The following is a 20,842-nucleotide window of genomic DNA, read 5'->3' on the forward strand; positions in this document are numbered from 1 at the left end:
AGTAGTAGTAGTAGTAGTAGTAGTAGTAGTAGTAGTAGTAGTAGTAGTAGTAGTAGTAGTAGTAGTAGTAGTAGTAGTAGTAGTAGTAGTAGTAGTAGTAGTAGTAGTAGTAGTAGTAGTAGTAGTAGTAGTAGTAGTAGTAGAAGTAGAAGTAGCAGTAGTAGTAGTACTAGTAGTAGTAGTAGTAGTAGTAGTAGTAGTAGTAGTAGTAGTAGTAGTAGTAGTTGTTGTTGTAATAGTAGTTGTTGTAGAAGTAGTAGTAGTTATTGATGTTGTAGTAGTTGTTGTCGTAATAGTAGTAGTATTAGTAGAAGCAGTAGTATTAGATTAGTAGTAGTATTAGTAGTAGCAGTAGTAGCAGTTGTAGTAGTAGTAGTAGTAGTAGTAGTAGTAGTAGTAGTAGTAGTAGTAGTAGTAGTAGTAGTAGTAGTAGCAGTAGCAGTAGCAGTAGCAGTAGTAGTAGTAAAAGTAGTAGTAGTAGTAGTAGTAGTAGTAGTAGTAGTAGTAGTAGTAGTAGTAGTAGTAGTAGTAGTAGTAGTAGAAGTAGTAGAAGTAGTAGTACTAGTAGTAGTAGTAGTAGTAGTAGTAGTAGTAGTAGTAGTAGTAGTAGTAGTAGTAGTAGTAGTAGTAGTAGTAGTAGTAGTAGTAGTAGTAGTAGTAGTAGTAGTAGTAGTAGAAGTGGTAGTAGTAGCAGTAGTAGTAGTAGTAGTAGTAGTAGTAGTAGTAGTAGTAGTAGTAGAAGTAGTAGTAGTAGTAGTAGTAGTAGTAGTAGTAGTAGTAGTAGTAGTAGCAGTAGCAGTAGTAGTAGTAGGTGAAGTAGCAGTAGGAGTAGTAGTAGTAGTAGCAGTAGTAGTAGTAGTAGTAGTAGTAGTAGTAGTAGTAGTAGTAGTAGTAGTAGTAGTAGTAGTAGTAGTAGTAGCAGTAGTAGTTGTAGTAGTAGTAGTAGTAGTAGTAGTAGTAGTAGTAGTAGTAGTAGTAGTAGTAGTAGTAGTAGTAGTTTCCCTTGTTTATAACATGTATATATTGTATACTTTATATCTACATTTATATATCAATATCGTATAAATTCATAACATGAAACGTTACAATAAATAAAACGTATAATATATTATCCGCTTCACATGCATGTTATGAACACGGAATGTGAGATATATTTATTTATATGAATATTATAAGCTGATATCCGCGTTCGCGCCTTTGCGCAATCACTCAAGCAAATCTGTAAAATGTGAAGACGCTTTTAGAAATGGTCGAGTATCGGTGGTCATTTCTATTTATGTGGGCGAAGCCTTTATTGGAAATGTGTGCGTTGCGTTTAACCAGATTTCGTGTGCATCTGTCTCTGAAATTTAATGTCTAATGAAGGGGAATTTATTAAGTCAACCGATGTGTGTTACAGGTTGTTTTATGTAACATTGGTAAAACATCAACCATATCTTTACATTAGCGAAACTGTACTAATATTGAGCAATCAACATTAATGAAGTTCATAACGTGAGCTTATTGCTTAGGTGGAGGAGACTCCTTCTGATAAATAACTTATAGTATAATCACCTAAATGCCTTAACTTTAACGTTAACGTTTGTATGTTTAATTAATTTTTTATACGGAAAGCAAAAAAGATATATTATTCGGCAGAGCGGTTTTATCCAACGTTTGACTTCTTAATGGGATATAAGGCGCTATCCGAGCAAACATTTTATAAAGAAAGGAATGTAAGTAAATAAAATAGTTTTGAAAGGAAAGTGAAGGGATATTTATAGTTTTGTAATAAAACTCGCGTGTTTATGTAAATTACCGTTTTCGCAAAGTTCTCAACCTTGCTGCAATATAAGTTTATAACTGAATGTTGTGATAATTAGTGTTTAAAAAAATGCAGAGAGAGGGAGAGAGAGAAAGAGAGAGGAGAGAGGGGGAGAGAGATAGAGAGGGAAAGTGGGGGAGAGATAGAGAGTTAATAATGGTAAATGCTTATAATTATCTTGTTTTTTAGCTCTTTAGATATTATTCAATTTGTAAAAATACTCCGTTTGATCTGTGAACACTACTCTTACGAGTTTTTGTATTAATTGTCACTGGCGTTGGTAGATATTTAAGCTGTTATAGATAATAATAATAAAATTTACAAAATGAAGTATATCGGAGATTGCCTTACCCTAAAAATATAGCGCCAAGCAAACGTATTAAGCACGATGTTTTATATCTTATGGATAATTAATGACATTACCTCGGCTTGTTTAATAAGATATGAGTTTCATATTATAATTGTAATATACATCTTATTTAAGTTCATAATAGTATATAGAATGTGTCGCCAGCTGCTCTCAGTCTAAGCATATATTACATGGCTTGTTCACGTTAAGTCTTGTACAACTGAAAATGGATATTGCCAATAGACTTCCTCTGCATATTTGCAAAGTACTTTATTTGCAAAGTACTTGTAATTGTCAACCACTTCCCGCGTATTTGTTTAGGAAAAACTTATGGTATAATATTTTTGTAAAAATTAAAGATATTCAATTGTGTTTTTAATTTACCATTGGTTTCAGTGTTTCCTTCTAAATGCACGCATCCGAGGAATATACTTTGGCCTAAGGATGTGTGTAAATTATTCATCAATGCCTATATATGCTTTGAAATCTCTTTTTATAAAAATGGAGTCAGAAATGTCGATTTATAGCCATTTGGAGAAGAAGAAAAGACATAGATTAAAACATTTCGTATAAATAATGAGTTAGACTTTATATAATGACTTTTATCAGGTAATTAAAGAAAACAATAGACATGTATAAAAATCACTCGTTATTTTCTTTTCCCTTTGAGTTTGTTTTAGAGAGAAAACTAGAAAAATAACATGTTACAAATATCTCTTTTATCTAAGACACTGTACTGAATGCTAAAAGCTGATAAAACAGGCAACAGAGGGCAACGAAAGTTATTTATTAAAATGTTAAGGTCATAATGTTATTTTTCTAAAATCAATTTCTAACTTTCGGACATATTTGTATATGTAGAGCATCATTACAACGGTACCGTGAGTAAACAAAAGTTAATGATATCGCGCATTGGTAATTAAGTATTGGTGTTCGCATGCTTCAGTGCTGTTGCTTTTTTCCCTTCACAATTCGTTCGTTTTATGATATAAAACGTTCGACTTACAATAACGGTAATGCTTACCACATACATGTTTTTCTAATCTATAACTATACAACTGTGATTGGTATTTTCCATACATCATTGTGATGTTGTTTTCGAAAACTGAGGCAGTTGTGAAAATATATAGAAGTTATAAAGTTATCTAGACATAGAATTGTTACCGCATTTAGTTTCTCTCAGCTCATTACACAACACGTATTGTGTAATAAATTAACTGTTTATGACACCATGACTGTGATAGAATTCAAATGCCGATTTCCAGACAGGCTACCTGCACACTGACCTTGATAGCGAGATGTAAGTTACATTAGACATTTAAAGAGAGGTCATAATTGCACTGCTGAAACGACCGCTTATGTAAAACTCAAAGCTTTTTATAATACTTGTCAATTATTTTATCCAAATTGTAAATTAAAGTATTTAAAAATGTTAAAACACATCAAAATAAGGAACTAATACTTCTATAATCGTTAAGTACACATTATGCAATATGTAAATCATTGAGTATATCGAACATATTCTTCAAGTATAAGCGCTCTGGTGCTGCAAATGTGCCAAATATAAAGGGGTACGCACAAACTATTTCGATAGTTCAGTGTGAAACAAGTGTACCCGTCAACTCTTTATATAAGAGATAAAAAATATTGCAATTACACAATTCTGCATCACCCTATAAATTTTGTAATTAGCCCATGTACAAAGATAATTTTGCTATGTTAAACAAATAGAAAGTCAACTCAATTTTATTTGAACGTAAAAGAGTCTAAAACGTTTTAACTACAAGTTGCCTATTTTGCGCGGTTTTTCGTATTTTCACCAATACCACAATTCCATGTATTTATTCAGGCTTTTTGGCGGGACATTGTTTGCTAGTTGTTATTAGGCGATTTCAAAGGTCGATAAAGATCAAAACCTGGGTAAGACAGTTACGCCGAACAAAAGTTCTAAACACTTCTACGGCGTATTTTAAAATATATCGTTAAGAGGTAAAACATTCTACTCATCGGATCGCTCGTCATTATTGATCTAAGACGAGTTCGCATTTTGTTTGTTTTAAATCGCCGAGTACTATAAAAAAATAAAACAATGTAAAGTTGAGTTCGCCATTGTCATCATTTTCTACAAAACATAAACAAAATTTGTTCGGAAAATTCCGAAATAGAAAGGTTCACGTTACCGACCAATTCCCGAGTATCTATAAATAACTATCCCGACGCAACGAAGCGACGATGTAAGACGAACATATTAAAACCAATCGCAGTTTGTTGACTCTCATAATGTTCAAAAATTGATAACTTAATTGAAACGTTTATTTTGTGTTCCTATCAGGTTAATTATTGTTTACACTGAAATGTTTATTAATAATTCTGGGCCAAGGACAAGGTTTTGAACTCCTTAAAATCGGTTAATACCCAAATAATTTGAATCGATCTCTTGAAGGTGGGACGTCAGGGTTTTTTTTGTTGACTGTGTTAGTTGTGTGCGTGTGTCTTGTCTACAACATATTTTCTTTGTGTATCCGTGTTAAGCAATTGGTTCCTTGTCGAACTGCACTGTATAATAAGGTTTTGTGCTATGGTTTTTTTGCCTTCTAGTGGCAGCGCAATGTTTATTTTGTGCATATTTGTCGTCCGCAAATGTTGTTAAATAACGTAACGTCTTCTGGCACTGATATATTTCAATCATGATATTTATTTTGCGGTGTTCTTTGAACTTCAAATAGAAACAATGTTGTTAAGGATTCGACCTGCTATTTCACTTCTTGTATAGCTCGATAGTAAATACATTTACATATGAGTTTGTGTTTGAAGTTGATACACTAATAATGTTATACACGTTATATTTGGAATACCCGGTATATGAAGAAGCCGAAATAAATTAAGGGCTAATATGAACACGATTTATTGTTACACAAAAAAGATTACTCCGACGCTTCATGTCGAAATATGTAGCAGATTGTAATAATCATTTATATTAAGTCATTCGATTAGAAATGTGTGACTTTGTACTATAAAAATGCACATGCACAATGTAATCCCATCAGGAACGATGTGTGAAGGTTTAAATGTTGAACCTACATTGTTACTTCGTCGTAAAGTTTCTGTCTACAGATCGACGCATTTAATTATTAGTTAAAAAAGGATTACTTATGGACGACGTAAAATAGCTTTAATAAACTTGAATGCAAACTTGTATGTTGACAATTGAAATGTGTATGAGTATTTCGTCTGAAAAGTTAATTATACAAATGGTAATGCTAGGACGACGTCCGGTTCCGATTTTGTGTGAACATCTAGATTTAAAATGTAAGTCTTAATAATAACACAAAAAGTGTGTGCCGTTATAATAATAGCATTCTAAGTGCAAAAAGTGATATCCGAGGCTAAATAGACAGGAGATATGTAAAATCTGCAAAAAGGAACGAAGTTTGTGGTTTTGAAAACAAATTTTCTGAAGCTGTTTATTTTTCCGGTGGAAAATGAAAAAGGCCGAGCAAATTTAAATAAATATATGTATACACATGCATATTATTGAACGTTGATTTTAACAACATCTTGCTTGAGCTCTGTTGTTAAAGATACATAGGCAATAGGACAGCTGTGTTTATGATTAATTATCATTAATATCTCGTTAAGCCAATGATTGTTGTGAACCATGAACAAACGCCAGCATTTATCACTGCACGCGATTAAACGGATGAACGCTTATACTTATAAAACTTATTATACTTATTATACTTATTATACTTATAATACTTTTTATTCTTTTTTATACTTATTATACTTATTATACTTATTATACTTATTATACTGTTTTTGAAAGGTTTAAGGGACAAAGATCTAAAAAGATTAACGAAGAAAAAAATAGAACGGGTTGTCTTAAACAATAGTCTTTTTAATCCATGCTAAGTCAGCAAAATGCGGAAGTAATCACTGATATGTTAACGATTCGGCACAAAGAAACGCGTCTAGATGAGATTAGTCTGAAATTTTCTACAGCGCTAACAAAACATGCTACACATACTTAAATATGTATTACATTGATAACCTTAGTTGTGTTGCATCTGTTGTTTTTATCGTCTTTGATTGCATAATCAATTTCATAAATTGAATATAAACAAGATCACATGCACAGCTTTGTTTCCTGCTTGTTTTAAAGTGTATGGCCTGTTTCAGTATACGGAAATGTACGTGTCGACGGACGTACAAGCAAGAGTAACTCTTGACACAGATAAAGCTCTTAAAACCCGATTACACGAGTTGTTCAACTGCAAAATAAATTTTAAAAGTTAAATCCTGTTGCACAGTTTAAATCCACAAAATACGGGGTCATGGAATATTCCTGAACTAAAAGCGACTGACCTATTAAATAACAGTAATTTTGCTTATGATTTTTAGCATGTAATATATTGAATGATGCTATTCGCTAAATAGCGCTTTGTTACAAATGTTAAGCTTCAGATAAACTTTCACACCAATTAAACACTACTTGTTTTGAAAGTTTGTGCACTTAAAGAAATTAAATTTACGAATCTTAAATATAATCGATAGTTATTGTTTTCGAAAATGCCATACATTGAATAAATTAAGTAACTTCTAGAACATTATAAAAATTAAAACATTTAAGGCACCCGGAATTTTATAAAATTACTGTCCATTTCAGCTGAATCTCGTAATTTAAAGTTAAATAAGCCCAAAAGAAATTAGCTGTCAGATGTATTATTTTTATTGTGACCATCGACTTAAATCAGTGAAGATAATGCGACATAAATGTTAATAAAACGTCATTTTAAAGATTATTTTAAATAACTAATCGTAATTCTCGAGAACAATAACGAGACCAATACAGTAGCCTACTAATGCCTGATTAAACATGTGTTTAATTAGGAAAATAAATCCCTTGAAGTTGTACATGCTGGTCAGGAAAATATCAATTCCAGTTTATTTTAAGTTGCTCCATTGTTCGTATTTGACAAAACAAATCAAACGAGATTTTTGGTTTTTAAAAATTCTAATCATAAAACAAAATAGTAACAATGTGTGTGTTATAATAGAATTCATTTTACTTGTAATATAACGAAATGTAAACACGTATGCCGCGGTAAAATAATTTGATTCATCATTGTAATGGATAACCGCGACTTAATTTCTCCGTATCCCTTGCCGTGCAGAATTGAATTAGTAAGTGAAAGGTTAATAGCTTACAATTTTTGAACATCTGTACTAATGGTTTATACAACTGAAGCACACATAACTGCTCTGCACCACACTTAACACGGTCCATATTGCAGAACAAGAGGGTCGAAAGCACTGAGTCGCTAACCTGATACCCAAAGAACTGAACTGTTATGAACAGTTTTCGTGATGTTTGTGTGATTAATGTGACTTTAATCTGATCAGGTTTCCTTAAACGTGGGCAAACAAAAAGCGTTACAAGTGTGCACAACTGCCACGCACCTGCAGGCCAGGTGTTCAACCCGTAAACATTTTCATACTCAGGGAAGATATCATTAGCTCATATGTTCTGAGTAAGATTCATGAAGATTGAACAGTGCAATTTCAAGAATAACGGAAAAACGTTTGACATCTGGAGAGTTGAAAATGTTTATCTATTGATATTTGAGCAAGTTTTATGATGATGATCAGATAATAAATCTTCCATAGTGTTCACAACAGCCCAATCCCCAAACCGTCATTGATATAAGTTAAAACAAACTATTATCAGCAGATTGGACGGATAATACGAATTCTAGAGAAGTCTCACAATTTCACTATAGATATATGAGGGAACCGCCACCTGGTCGCCATGTGTTGCAACAAACCCAACTATATTCGATATCAGTCGCGAAATCCAAAGAGCATATTGTTCTTAAAAAATTGAATGACATTGAGCAGCAATTAGTCTCCTAGAGTTCTCACTACGTTTAACTGTCCTCATTTTTGGAAAACGGCTGTCCCCTATGGGTTTTCCAACGGACCAGAATCATTTTCAAATGAAGATATCTTTATTACTAATATTCTTAGCAAGTTTTATGAAGATAAGACAAGTATGTTTCTTTTTTAATGTTTCTTGATGCTCTCTTGCATCCTCAGCTAAAGTTTGCCCTGGCGAGGCAGAGGAAGGATTATGGTATTGATGCGGAGACCTTTCCGATTAACTAAACGGTCTCTGAACAGGCCCAAGACAATCATGGCAAGTATGTACACAACATTGAGATGGGGAGACAATGGGGCCAGGTGGACTGAAAAAGCTGAACGCAGTCAGTAGGTCAATCAGTCTACAAAAGAGAAAGTATCTTAAAGGATGGACATATTCCTTACTTCAGAGGTTGCAAGGCAGCAGCCTATGCAAAACGAGAGGTTGAACTAAACTGGAATAAACTAATTAAAGCAAAATACGAGATTTGGTCAGATCAGAAGCAGGGGATGGCTCATAGAAAGGAGCGGAAGGGACTAGACTTGCTTGACATACTGAACTCCAAAGGTGGCCCCCTCACTGACAGGAGAGAAGATGAGAAGTAACTTATGGATGAAAGTCTGAACAATATTTCAAAACTGCAGTGAATGAAATGCGATGTCCAGTTTGCCAGAGAAAGTACTACAATTCTGCCTAAAGTTGATTCAATCTTCAAATTCCAGGAGACACTGCCCAGTGGATAGGGAAGGGTGAAAACTGCACAGTTTGGAAATCTTCTCATGGCGTACGTAGGTAAGAATAGTGACCGAACCACATTGGAATATGAATAATTCCAAGAGAGTCTTGAAAGGCTAAGAACAATTTGAATTGCTACCTCATACCAATACCTCATACCAAGTCTTAACAGACTGAAATATAAGTATAAGCAGACAATGGGTATAGTTTAACAATACTTAGGCAGATTGTACGTTTAGCTTGTTTATACTAGGCGCAATGTACAGAAAACGACAATGTTTGTGTTTCTTCTTTTTGTTTTTTTTTATGTTATTATCACCACGCTTTTTTGAAAAGCGTGGGTATATTATGGTTATCTCTGCCGTCTGTCTGTCTGTCTGTCTGTCTGTCTGTCTGTCTGTCTGTCTGTCTGTCTGTCTGTCTGTCTGTCTGTCTGTCTGTCTGTCTGTCTGTCTGTCTGTCTGTCTGTCTGTCTATCTGTCTGTCTGTCTGTCTGTCTGTCCGTTCTGACCACTATCTCTTCCTACACTATAAGCACTAAAACCTTGAAACTTATACACATGGTAGCTATGAGCATATGTGCGACCCTACACTATTTGGAATTTTGATCTTACCCCTGGGTCAAAAGTTATTGGGGATGGGGTGGGGCCCGGTCAGAGATTTTCACTCATTTTTATGCCCCCACTATGGTGCTTTGGCCATAACGTTTGCAATATTGAAGAAAGCAACTTGCTATTTCGCATGCATGTGTATCTCATGGAGCTGCACATTTTGAGTGGTGAAAGGTCAAAGTCATCCTTCAAGTTCAAAGGTCAAACAAACAAATCTCAGGGAAGTAATAAGCTTTAAAGGGAGGTAAGTAATGAACCTGCTAAAAATTCAAAGCGGCGCAGGAGGGTGCATTGTGTTTTTGACAAACTCAAAGGTAAAAAAAAATCAAGGGAAATAATAAGCTTAAAAGGCAGATAGTAAAGAACCTGCCAAATGATATAAAAAAATCAAAGCGGCGCATTAGAGGGCATTGTGTTTCTGACAAACACATCTCTTGTTATATCTTGTTTTACATTAACGTCATCATTTCTACACCGATTCACTTCCAATTGATACTGAACATCTCTTATGACAATACGGTCGATCTCAAGTATGCATGGCCCCATTACCAATCCTTCGGTGCCCCCTGGGTCAAACATACATGCGGCGTGGAGATACGCGTCGGCCTCGCCATTTCTAGTTAGTGTTGATTAAATCCTGAATGAGTATGAAAGCATTTATTCAACATTTATTATGCAAACAGTACGATTACCATATAAAAACCAAAAGATATGTGCCAAAAAGGTTCCTTTGTTTGTTTCTTGTTTCATTTCCAAGGGATGGTGTGTGTTTTTTTTTTCAAGATGTTGCATTTATCTTTATGTTCGAGTTATATTGTCTCTCTTTACTTCAAATTATCAAATGGGTTACTACTAGGGAAACAAAAACATTTCCTTTATTTATACATATTCTTAAATTATAAATCGCTTTCCAAATGATCCGATTTTATAATGAACAAATATCTTAAACTAAAAGTATTAGATGCACGTCTATGGTTGGTATTCATATAATTTACAAAATGCATTATGTTTGCGTTTAGATGATGCGATACACGTTATCAAACTCATTTTATCAAGGTACTAGTTTGAATTCTGGAGAATTTACCAAGTAAGTTTAATAAACCAGACGATTATAAAACCTTCCTAAAATAAGACCAGCGCACCTAATGGTCAAGTGAACAAACAAAAATACGGCCAAAACATGTTGTTTGTTTACATCTACATCTTAAAGAAGATGGGAACGTAGGTAGGACAACCTGTTAATAGAACGTTCGGAAATAAAAAGCACCGAACGAAACTGTTAAGTAAAAAAAATACAAAATGCAAAAACATTTTATTTGTTTACACTGATATCGCAATACAACGCAATGTTATGTAGTGCATACATGTAGTTTAATTAATTTGCTCAGATACATTCCAAATGCAAAGGCAGTATTCTTTAAGGAAAAACAAGCAACTGTTTTATGGCTGACACAATTTCTTACCTTAATATATAGAAAGAAACCCCGTGTTCGTATTGTTATATTTATATTAATTTACAGATGTAATGTAATATATGTCCCAACGAGCCGCGGTGTGAATTTAAATGAAGTATGAAAACGGTGTGATGAAAGTAAGGTATACGCATTTTTTAGCACACACTTGGACACACTTCTAACGCATCACTTAATCATATCAATATAGCTCCCGTATTTTTGGTCGGATTGTGTTGAAATTTGGACCAAGAATAATTCAACACATATCTGATAACTCCTGAAAAATTAATTGAAATCGAAAAACAACAAAATGTAAATCATCACAAATTAAAAACGTCACTTCAAAAGTCAAATTCGCAGACTCGTAAAACGTAAAATAATAACAATGTGAAAATAAAACGCATAAACTTACACGTCTTAATAACTGACCGGCTTGCAACATGCCAATTGAGCAATTTCGCTCGTGAGTATTCATACGAGCCATAATGGTTTTCTTAAATTAATGTTATGTTGTTCTTGTGTTAAAACTTACCTAGAATTATGAAATTGAAATTAAATTGGACTAAAATGTATATCGACTTTTACTACACTTGGTGATTTTTCTAAAACTTATATATCTCAGTAATGAGTAAATATTTTTATTTAAAATTGCACATGTAATCATTTGACAACATTATGTGCAAGCTTACAATAAAATCATTCATCCGTGACAATCGGACGCTTTGGCAAGTGGAAAAGGTAGCCTGTAAAATGTAAAGTGCGCGATTGCGCTCCTGAATATTCATACGAGCTTTATTGTTTTGTAAATTAATTTTATGTTTTCCTTATGTAAGAACCCACTTAAAATAATTAAATTGAAAGAAAACTAGAATGAAATCGCGTTTCAACATTTTCACGTGCAAAAATATAGAACCACACCTACCCCACGTGCTGAAGCGTCCAATCGTCACGGATGAATGACTTTATCGTGAGCCTGCATAGAACGTAGTCAAATAATCGTATGTAAAATTTTAAATCAATATCTTTACTCGTAATTGAGATATTCAAGATTGAAAAGAGGTTCGTTAGAAGTGTCTCTAAGTGTAGTACGCGTGCGATATATTGTTATTTAGATGTTGCATTACTCCTGTTCCTAAATCTCACGAACCACGGAAACTCTATAATTTTAACGTATCAGTCCGTGTAAACACTTTTATAAAAAAAAATCAGCAATTTATTATTGATTTTCTGCATCGTTTCAACAATAAAACATATATATAACATTACGGTTTATTAGCGAATTTAACTGTAATCATGTTATCATTTTATTGATGTTATGTATTAATCTAAAACACAAAAAAGAAGTTTATTAAATGAAGTGCATGACATCAACTAAATGCATAGCATCAAATCAATAGATAACACTAGATCCATGCACAACATCAAATCAAAGCTTATCATCAAGTCAATGCATTCGCACAATAACGAAAACGTAAATCGGTAATGTGTTTCCGTATTCGGGATTAGCGTTAGGTCTACGAAAGTAGTTTCTTAAAAAGACAGTTTCAAACAGGATCGCATATAATGTTAAATATGAATTTTGACATTATTATTTTAAAATATTTGTATTTTGCAATAATTTGTTGTATAGGTGCATATGTTAACAATTATGTAACCATATGTTTCACTATGGTTCTTGTGTCATAGGCGATCTATACCATAACGAAGCGTTTATGGTTAGCAAGTGACACTTGTTTTTCCTAAAACACATTTTTGTAATCCTGTAATACCTGTTTTACATGTTAGCATTCACGATACATTCAGTCATGGAAGATGAGCGTTTTATCTTAGCATATTTCATACCCACCACATGATCATAAGTTGTTGTTGTTTTTGCTAATCATACAGAACACATTTTTATACCCAGCAAAACCTTAATTAAGACATCGGCGATCTGACTTCTTTCAGAAAATATTAATTCTTTCCCTACCGTGCATAAAAATGTACATAAACAAGTTTTAATTAAAATCTAAACAAACGTTTATCCCTATGTAGATCGACGTCAAAGACAACTCAGGCAGTCCAACATGTATATAATGTGAATATTTAATTTACTTACAGTCTCCTGATATTTTCCAAGCCTAGCTATCAATCTAACAATTTGGATACATTTCCAGAAAAGATCAGGTTCATGACACTTTACTTTCTGTAAAAGATTCAAAATTGATTTTGCCGAGTAGTACTTATTATTATAATTATTATTATTATTCAAACTATGGACACAAAAAGTACCCATTAAATATGATACTTTTTAATTGAGACGTGAATCCAGAATCATCGCTGGCATAGTTAAATGTTTTTAGAATAGTTCATAGCGTTGTTAATTGTAAGCCAATAAATGGCTGAATAAACAAATTCCAATGATAGCATTAAAATTCGGGTTCTTTGAAGAAAACACCCCCTCGGCAATAAAAGCGTCATTATCAGATGCAACTGTAGTTTTAGGTTTTAGGTGTGATTAATTGTAAGCAATGTAATGAGCATTTGAAAATACAGATGAGAAAAGGTTTATTTGTAGTAATTTTATGCAATGCCTAACAAAACAAGAGTTATTTATAATGAAGTTCTGGTTAATTGTCTTAGTTCGCGTATTTGCATATAATGTGTGGTTATTTTTTCGAATAAACGAAAAACAAAAATAAAGATTGTCGTTTTCCAAACTATGACGGTACTCTAATTAGTGTGGCCATACCACGTGGTCAGTGACGTCATTTTGGCTAGAACGGTAAGTAGAAATTTGTCAACATTGGCCCCGCTTAAAAACTTCAAATCCACGTAAGTATCTTATTCTTTACTCTATTTGGACGAAATAAAGCGCAGGCTATGGGTAAAGTTGAGCACTTTTCCCGGTTATATAAATATTTGACACCAGATGTGTAGTCTAGTCTATCATTCGAGTCAAATTCCTTGTTTTTACTTTACAATGTACGCAAGTACGACACGCACATTTCAAATTGTCAAAATTTCTGTTTTATATTCCTTTTTGCAGTGAACCAATATATGCGGACGTGATTAATTCCATATAAAATGTGTTTTGTCTGAAAAAATATCTTAAAACACCATCTAATGACATTTTTTATGTACACCAATATTTTGGCTAACACGACAATTTCACGGTTTAATTGTTGTTTATTACCTCGACAATAATATCGCTTCAGAAACTTAATTTATAACAACTAGTCGTTCTAGCCGAAAATCGACTTGTCGTGATTGTCTTGAATTTCATTGCTTGGCGTGTTAATTTTTGACGATTTGAAATGTACTTGTCGTTCAAATTTCTACTTAGCGTGCTAGCCAAAATGACGTCACGGACCACGTGGTATGGCCACACTGCTAATGTGACCCTGACTCTCATGACAAATACCAGCATTGCAAACAAAAGAAATATATATTTCATGAGACAAACAGATACCTCATGTTGGGAAAAGAAACGTATCAGAGGAAGTGTGAGGTAGACAGCTATGGCCATAAGAACATCAGGAAGTCATTGCATGAATTTCGACGCCATGTAAGTGTTTGTTTTCTTCGTTCATAGGACATAGTTGTTAACGATTGAACTTAAATTTGACTAATTAATAAAACTTTTACAAGCTCTAGTGGCCATGTTTGTCAAAGGAATCTAACCGTTTTCAATCTACGCAAAGCCATCATTAGAACAAAGGTTTTATGAAGATTTGACTATACATATTTCTTCTTTATTGTTAATAAGTGTAAACAAAGATATTATGGACTGCTAACGACAGTCGATTTAAAAAGTTCACAATATGAACGTTATGTGCAGGTGAGCTGTATTCTTCGCAATATACAACTTCAATTTTAATTTATTATCAACCACCGAGAATCGGTTTCCATATCCCATGTATGTACACATATGATAATTGATTTAATAAATATTTAATCTGTTCGTTAACATCGTCGATTTAAGAAAAGAATAATATAAAGGTTATAGTTGTTTGGATTGATTAAATAGATAATGTAGAATTGACAAGTTTATTTCCTTTATTTATACATATTCTTAAATTATAAATCGCTTTCCAAATGATCCGATTTTATAATGAACAAATATCTTAAACTAAAAGTATTAGATGCACGTCTATGGTTGGTATTCATATAATTTACAAAATGCATTATGTTTGCGTTTAGATGATGCGATACACGTTATCAAACGCATTTTATCAAGGTACTAGTTTGAATTCTGGAGAATTTACCAAGTAAGTTTAATAAACCAGACGATTATAAAACCTTCCTAAAATAAGACCAGCGCACCTAATGGTCAAGTGAACAAACAAAAATACGGCCAAAACATGTTGTTTGTTTACATCTACATCTTAAAGAAGATGGGAACGTAGGTAGGACAACCTGTTAATAGAACGTTCGGAAATAAAAAGCACCGAACGAAACTGTTAAGTAAAAAAAAAATACAAAATGCAAAAACATTTTATTTGTTTACACTGATATCGCAATACAACGCAATGTTATGTAGTGCATACATGTAGTTTAATTAATTTGCTCAGATACATTCCAAATGCAAAGGCAGTATTCTTTAAGGAAAAACAAGCAACTGTTTTATGGCTGACACAATTTCTTACCTTAATATATAGAAAGAAACCCCGTGTTCGTATTGTTATATTTATATTAATTTACAGATGTAATGTAATATATGTCCCAACGAGCCGCGATGTGAATTTAAATGAAGTATGAAAACGTTGTGATGAAAGTAAGGTATACGCATTTTTTAGCACACACTTGGACACACTTCTAACGCATCACTTAATCATATCAATATAGCTCCCGTATTTTTGGTCGGATTGTGTTGAAATTTGGACCAAGAATAATTCAACACATATCTGATAACTCCTGAAAATTTAATTGAAATCGAAAAACAACAAAATGTAAATCATCACAAATTAAAAACGTCACTTCAAAAGTCAAATTCGCAGACTCGTAAAACGTAAAATAATAACAATGTGAAAATAAAACGCATAAACTTACACGTCTTAATAACTGACCGGCTTGCAACATGCCAATTGAGCAATTTCGCTCGTGAGTATTCATACGAGCCATAATGGTTTTCTTAAATTAATGTTATGTTGTTCTTGTGTAAAAACTTACCTAGAATTATGAAATTGAAATTAAATTGGACTAAAATGTATATCGCCTTTTACTACACTTGGTGATTTTTCTAAAACTTATATATCTCAGTAATGAGTAAATATTTTTATTTAAAATTGCACATGTAATCATTTGACAACATTATGTGCAAGCTTACAATAAAATCATTCATCCGTGACAATCGGACGCTTTGGCAAGTGGAAAAGGTAGCCTGTAAAATGTAAAGTGCGCGATTGCGCTCCTGAATATTCATACGAGCTTTATTGTTTTGTAAATTAATTTTATGTTTTCCTTATGTAAGAACCCACTTAAAATAATTAAATTGAAAAAAAACTAGAATGAAATCGCGTTTCAACATTTTCACGTGCAAAAATATAGAACCACACCTACCCCACGTGCTGAAGCGTCCAATCGTCACGGATGAATGACTTTATCGTGAGCCTGCATAGAACGTAGTCAAATGATCGTATGTAAAATTTTAAATCAATATCTTTACTCGTAACTGAGATATTCAAGATTGAAAAGAGGTTCGTTAGAAGTGTCTCTAAGTGTAGTACGCGTGCGATATATTGTTATTTAGATGTTGCATTACTCCTGTTCCTAAATCTCACGAACCACGGAAACTCTATAATTTTAACGTATCAGTCCGTGTAAACACTTTTATAAAAAAAAATCAGCAATTTATTATTGATTTTCTGCATCGTTTAAACAATAATACATATATATAACATTACGGTTTATTAGCGAATTTAACTGTAATCATGTTATCATTTTATTGATGTTATGTATTAAACTAAAACACAAAAAAGAAGTTTATTAAATGAAGTGCATGACATCAACTAAATGCATAGCATCAAATCAATAGATAACACTAGATCCATGCACAACATCAAATCAAAGCTTATCATCAAGTCAATGCATTCGCACAATAACGAAAACGTAAATCGGTTATGTGTTTCCGTATTCGGGATTAGCGTTAGGTCTACGAAAGTAGTTTCTTAAAAAGACAGTTTCAAACAGGATCGCATATAATGTTAAATATGAATTTTGACATTATTATTTTAAAATATTTGTATTTTGCAATAATTTGTTGTATAGGTGCATATGTTAACAATTATGTAACCATATGTTTCACTATGGTTCTTGTGTCATAGGCGATCTATACCATAACGAAGCGTTTATGGTTAGCAAGTGACACTTGTTTTTCCTAAAACACATTTTTGTAATCCTGTAATACCTGTTTTACATGTTAGCATTCACGATACATTCAGTCATGGAAGATGAGCGTTTTATCTTAGCATATTTCATACCCGCCACATGATCATAAGTTGTTGTTGTTTTTGCTAATCATACAGAACACATTTTTATACCCAGCAAAACCTTAATTAAAACATCGGCGATCTGACTTCTTTCAGAAAATATTAATTCTTTCCCTACCGTGCATAAAAATGTACATAAACAAGTTTTAATTAAAATCTAAACAAACGTTTATCCCTATGTAGATCGACGTCAAAGACAACTCAGGCAGTCCAACATGTATATAATGTGAATATTTAATTTACTTACAGTCTCCTGATTTTTTCCAAGCCTAGCTATCAATCTAACATTTAGGATACATTTCCAGAAAAGATCAGGTTCATGACACTTTACTTTCTGTAAAAGATTCAAAATTGATTTTGCCGAGTAGTACTTATTATTATAATTATTATTATTATTCAAACTATGGACACAAAAAGTACCCATTAAATATGATACTTTTTAATTGAGACGTGAATCCAGAATCATCGCTGGCATAGTTAAATGTTTTTAGAATAGTTCATAGCGTTGTTAATTGTAAGCCAATAAATGGCTGAATAAACAAATTCCAATGATAGCATTAAAATTCGGGTTCTTTGAAGAAAACACCCCCTCGGCAATAAAAGCGTCATTATCAGATGCAACTGTAGTTTTAGGTTTTAGGTGTGATTAATTGTAAGCAATGTAATGAGCATTTGAAAATACAGATGAGAAAATGTTTATTTGTAGTAATTTTATGCAATGCCTAACAAAACAAGAGTTATTTATAATGAAGTTCTGGTTAATTGTCTTAGTTCGCGTATTTGCATATAATGTGTGGTTATTTTTTCGAATAAACGAAAAACAAAAATAAAGATTGTCGTTTTCCAAACTATGACGGTACTCTAATTAGTGTGGCCATACCACGTGGTCAGTGACGTCATTTTGGCTAGAACGGTAAGTAGAAATTTGTCAACATTGGCCCCGCTTAAAAACTTCAAATCCACGTAAGTATCTTATTCTTTACTCTATTTGGACGAAATAAAGCGCAGGCTATGGGTAAAGTTGAGCACTTTTCCCGGTTATATAAATATTTGACACCAGATGTGTAGTCTAGTCTATCATTCGAGTCAAATTCCTTGTTTTTACTTTACAATGTACGCAAGTACGACACGCACATTTCAAATTGTCAAAATTTCTGTTTGATATTCCTTTTTGCAGTGAACCAATATATGCGGACGTGATTAATTCCATATAAAATGTGTTTTGTCTGAAAAAATATCTTAAAACACCATCTTATGACATTTTTTATGTACACCAATATTTTGGCTAACACGACAATTTCACGGTTTAATTGTTGTTTATTACCTCGACAATAATATCGCTTCAGAAACTTAATTTATAACAACTAGTCGTTCTAGCCGAAAATCGACTTGTCGTGATTGTCTTGAATTTCATTGCTTGGCGTGTTAATTTTTGACGATTTGAAATGTACTTGTCGTTCAAATTTCTACTTAGCGTGCTAGCCAAAATGACGTCACGGACCACGTGGTATGGCCACACTGCTAATGTGACCCTGACTCTCATGACAAATACCAGCATTGCAAACAAAAGAAATATATATTTCATGAGACAAACAGATACCTCATGTTGGGAAAAGAAACGTATCAGAGGAAGTGTGAGGTAGACAGCTATGGCCATAAGAACATCAGGAAGTCATTGCATGAATTTCGACGCCATGTAAGTGTTTGTTTTCTTCGTTCATAGGACATAGTTTAATTGAACTTAAATTTGACTAATTAATAAAACTTTTACAAGCTCTAGTGGCCATGTTTGTCAAAGGAATCTAACCGTTTTCAATCTACGCAAAGCCATCATTAGAACAAAGGTTTTATGAAGATTTGACTATACATATTTCTTCTTTATTGTTAATAAGTGTAAACAAAGATATTATGGACTGCAAACGACAGTCGATTTAAAAAGTTCACCATATGAACGTTATGTGCAGGTGAGCTGTATTCTTCGCAATATACAACTTCAATTTTAATTTATTATCAACCACCGAGAATCGGTTTCCATATCCCATGTATGTACACATATGATAATTGATTTAATAAATATTTAATCTGTTCGTTAACATCGTCGATTTAAGAAAAGAATAATATAAAGGTTATAGTTGTTTCTATTTATTAAATAGATAATGTAGAATTGACAAGTTATCTTCATGCAGATAATTTTGAAGCAAGGTCCCGCATCTGTCCTGAAATGAATAAAATTAAATGTTAAAGTATTTCTCAAAATATGCTTTGAATAAATTCTAAATACGTATTGAGTTATATTTTTTGACACATATAATTAAATCAGTGCGGATAATTCAAAATGAAATAATAACGCCGTCAAACTTGTATATATTCCGTATAAACTAGCTTTTTCCAGGCAAATTTGTCATTATGGATATAACGTCATAGTTTTGTTACTACAACCTTATAATCATGGCGACTTACACATTTTATTAGACAAAACAAGCTTTTGTCAAATGAAATATGTAAATCATGCTTTATTAAAATCGTTTTAAATAGTGAGCATCACGCTTTTATGTTTCGTTTGCTTTTTTTTTAAACAGCAGTGGGTTCAATCGTTAATGCATATTTGCAAACAAAAGCATTGAAACACTTGCCGTGGTGAGTTAGTTAAGTTATAACTTAATTTACATCGAAAACGCTTGCTAATTTAAATTAATACATGTGATTGTTATTTTCTTGTTAACGTTTCTTGTGAATTTCGTGTATGTTTGTTCGGTGTCTAACTTATTGGCATTTTGTCCCTTACATTTACTTACATGCAGTGTAGTGATTATAATACTGATAGTCATCCGACTCGGCATTAATATTAGGATTTGAAATTATTGCTTACATTTTTTTCAACTTTCATTCAAACAAAGCGCGCATATTGTGGCATCATTACAATCGCCAGTTTCTAATTGTTTGTAAACCGTTACAAATATAAACTGTATATATTTATTATTTCTTTTGTAAGCCACGACTTTTGAAATCCATATCAGAAATAAATAAACGTTCTATTACTAGGGAGCTACACACTACGTTATAATAAGCATATATAACGTATTGTCTTACACATATTTCGAGATCAAGTTTTCTATTGAAAATAAAAACAAGAACCACACTGTCATTTAGGTGACTAATTAATGTAAGACCAATGTATCCATAGGCTCCATCTTCCTCATGGAGTCGCGTATCTTGGGTTTATGACCGAGAATTCTAGCAACTATTAAATGTTCCCCGCAGCGTTTTCCGGCCTGTTTAAATGTGTTACAAGTCGCTGTATACAGCAATGTTTGAGAGACCTAACCCCCAGCATGTTGCACTTGTTTATTTGATAGGAAATGAATTGCGAATGTGTGCACTGATTGAAATCAAGCAAACTTCGCATAACAGTATTGATGTTTTCGATTTTGGAAAAAGATATTTTTTCCAACCGTTACAACAGTTGCAAACATCGTCAGTATAGCAACTCGGTTTCCAT

The sequence above is a fragment of the Dreissena polymorpha genome, chromosome 7, assembly GCF_020536995.1.
Source record: "Dreissena polymorpha isolate Duluth1 chromosome 7, UMN_Dpol_1.0, whole genome shotgun sequence".
Classification (NCBI taxonomy): Eukaryota; Metazoa; Mollusca; class Bivalvia; order Myida; family Dreissenidae; genus Dreissena; species Dreissena polymorpha.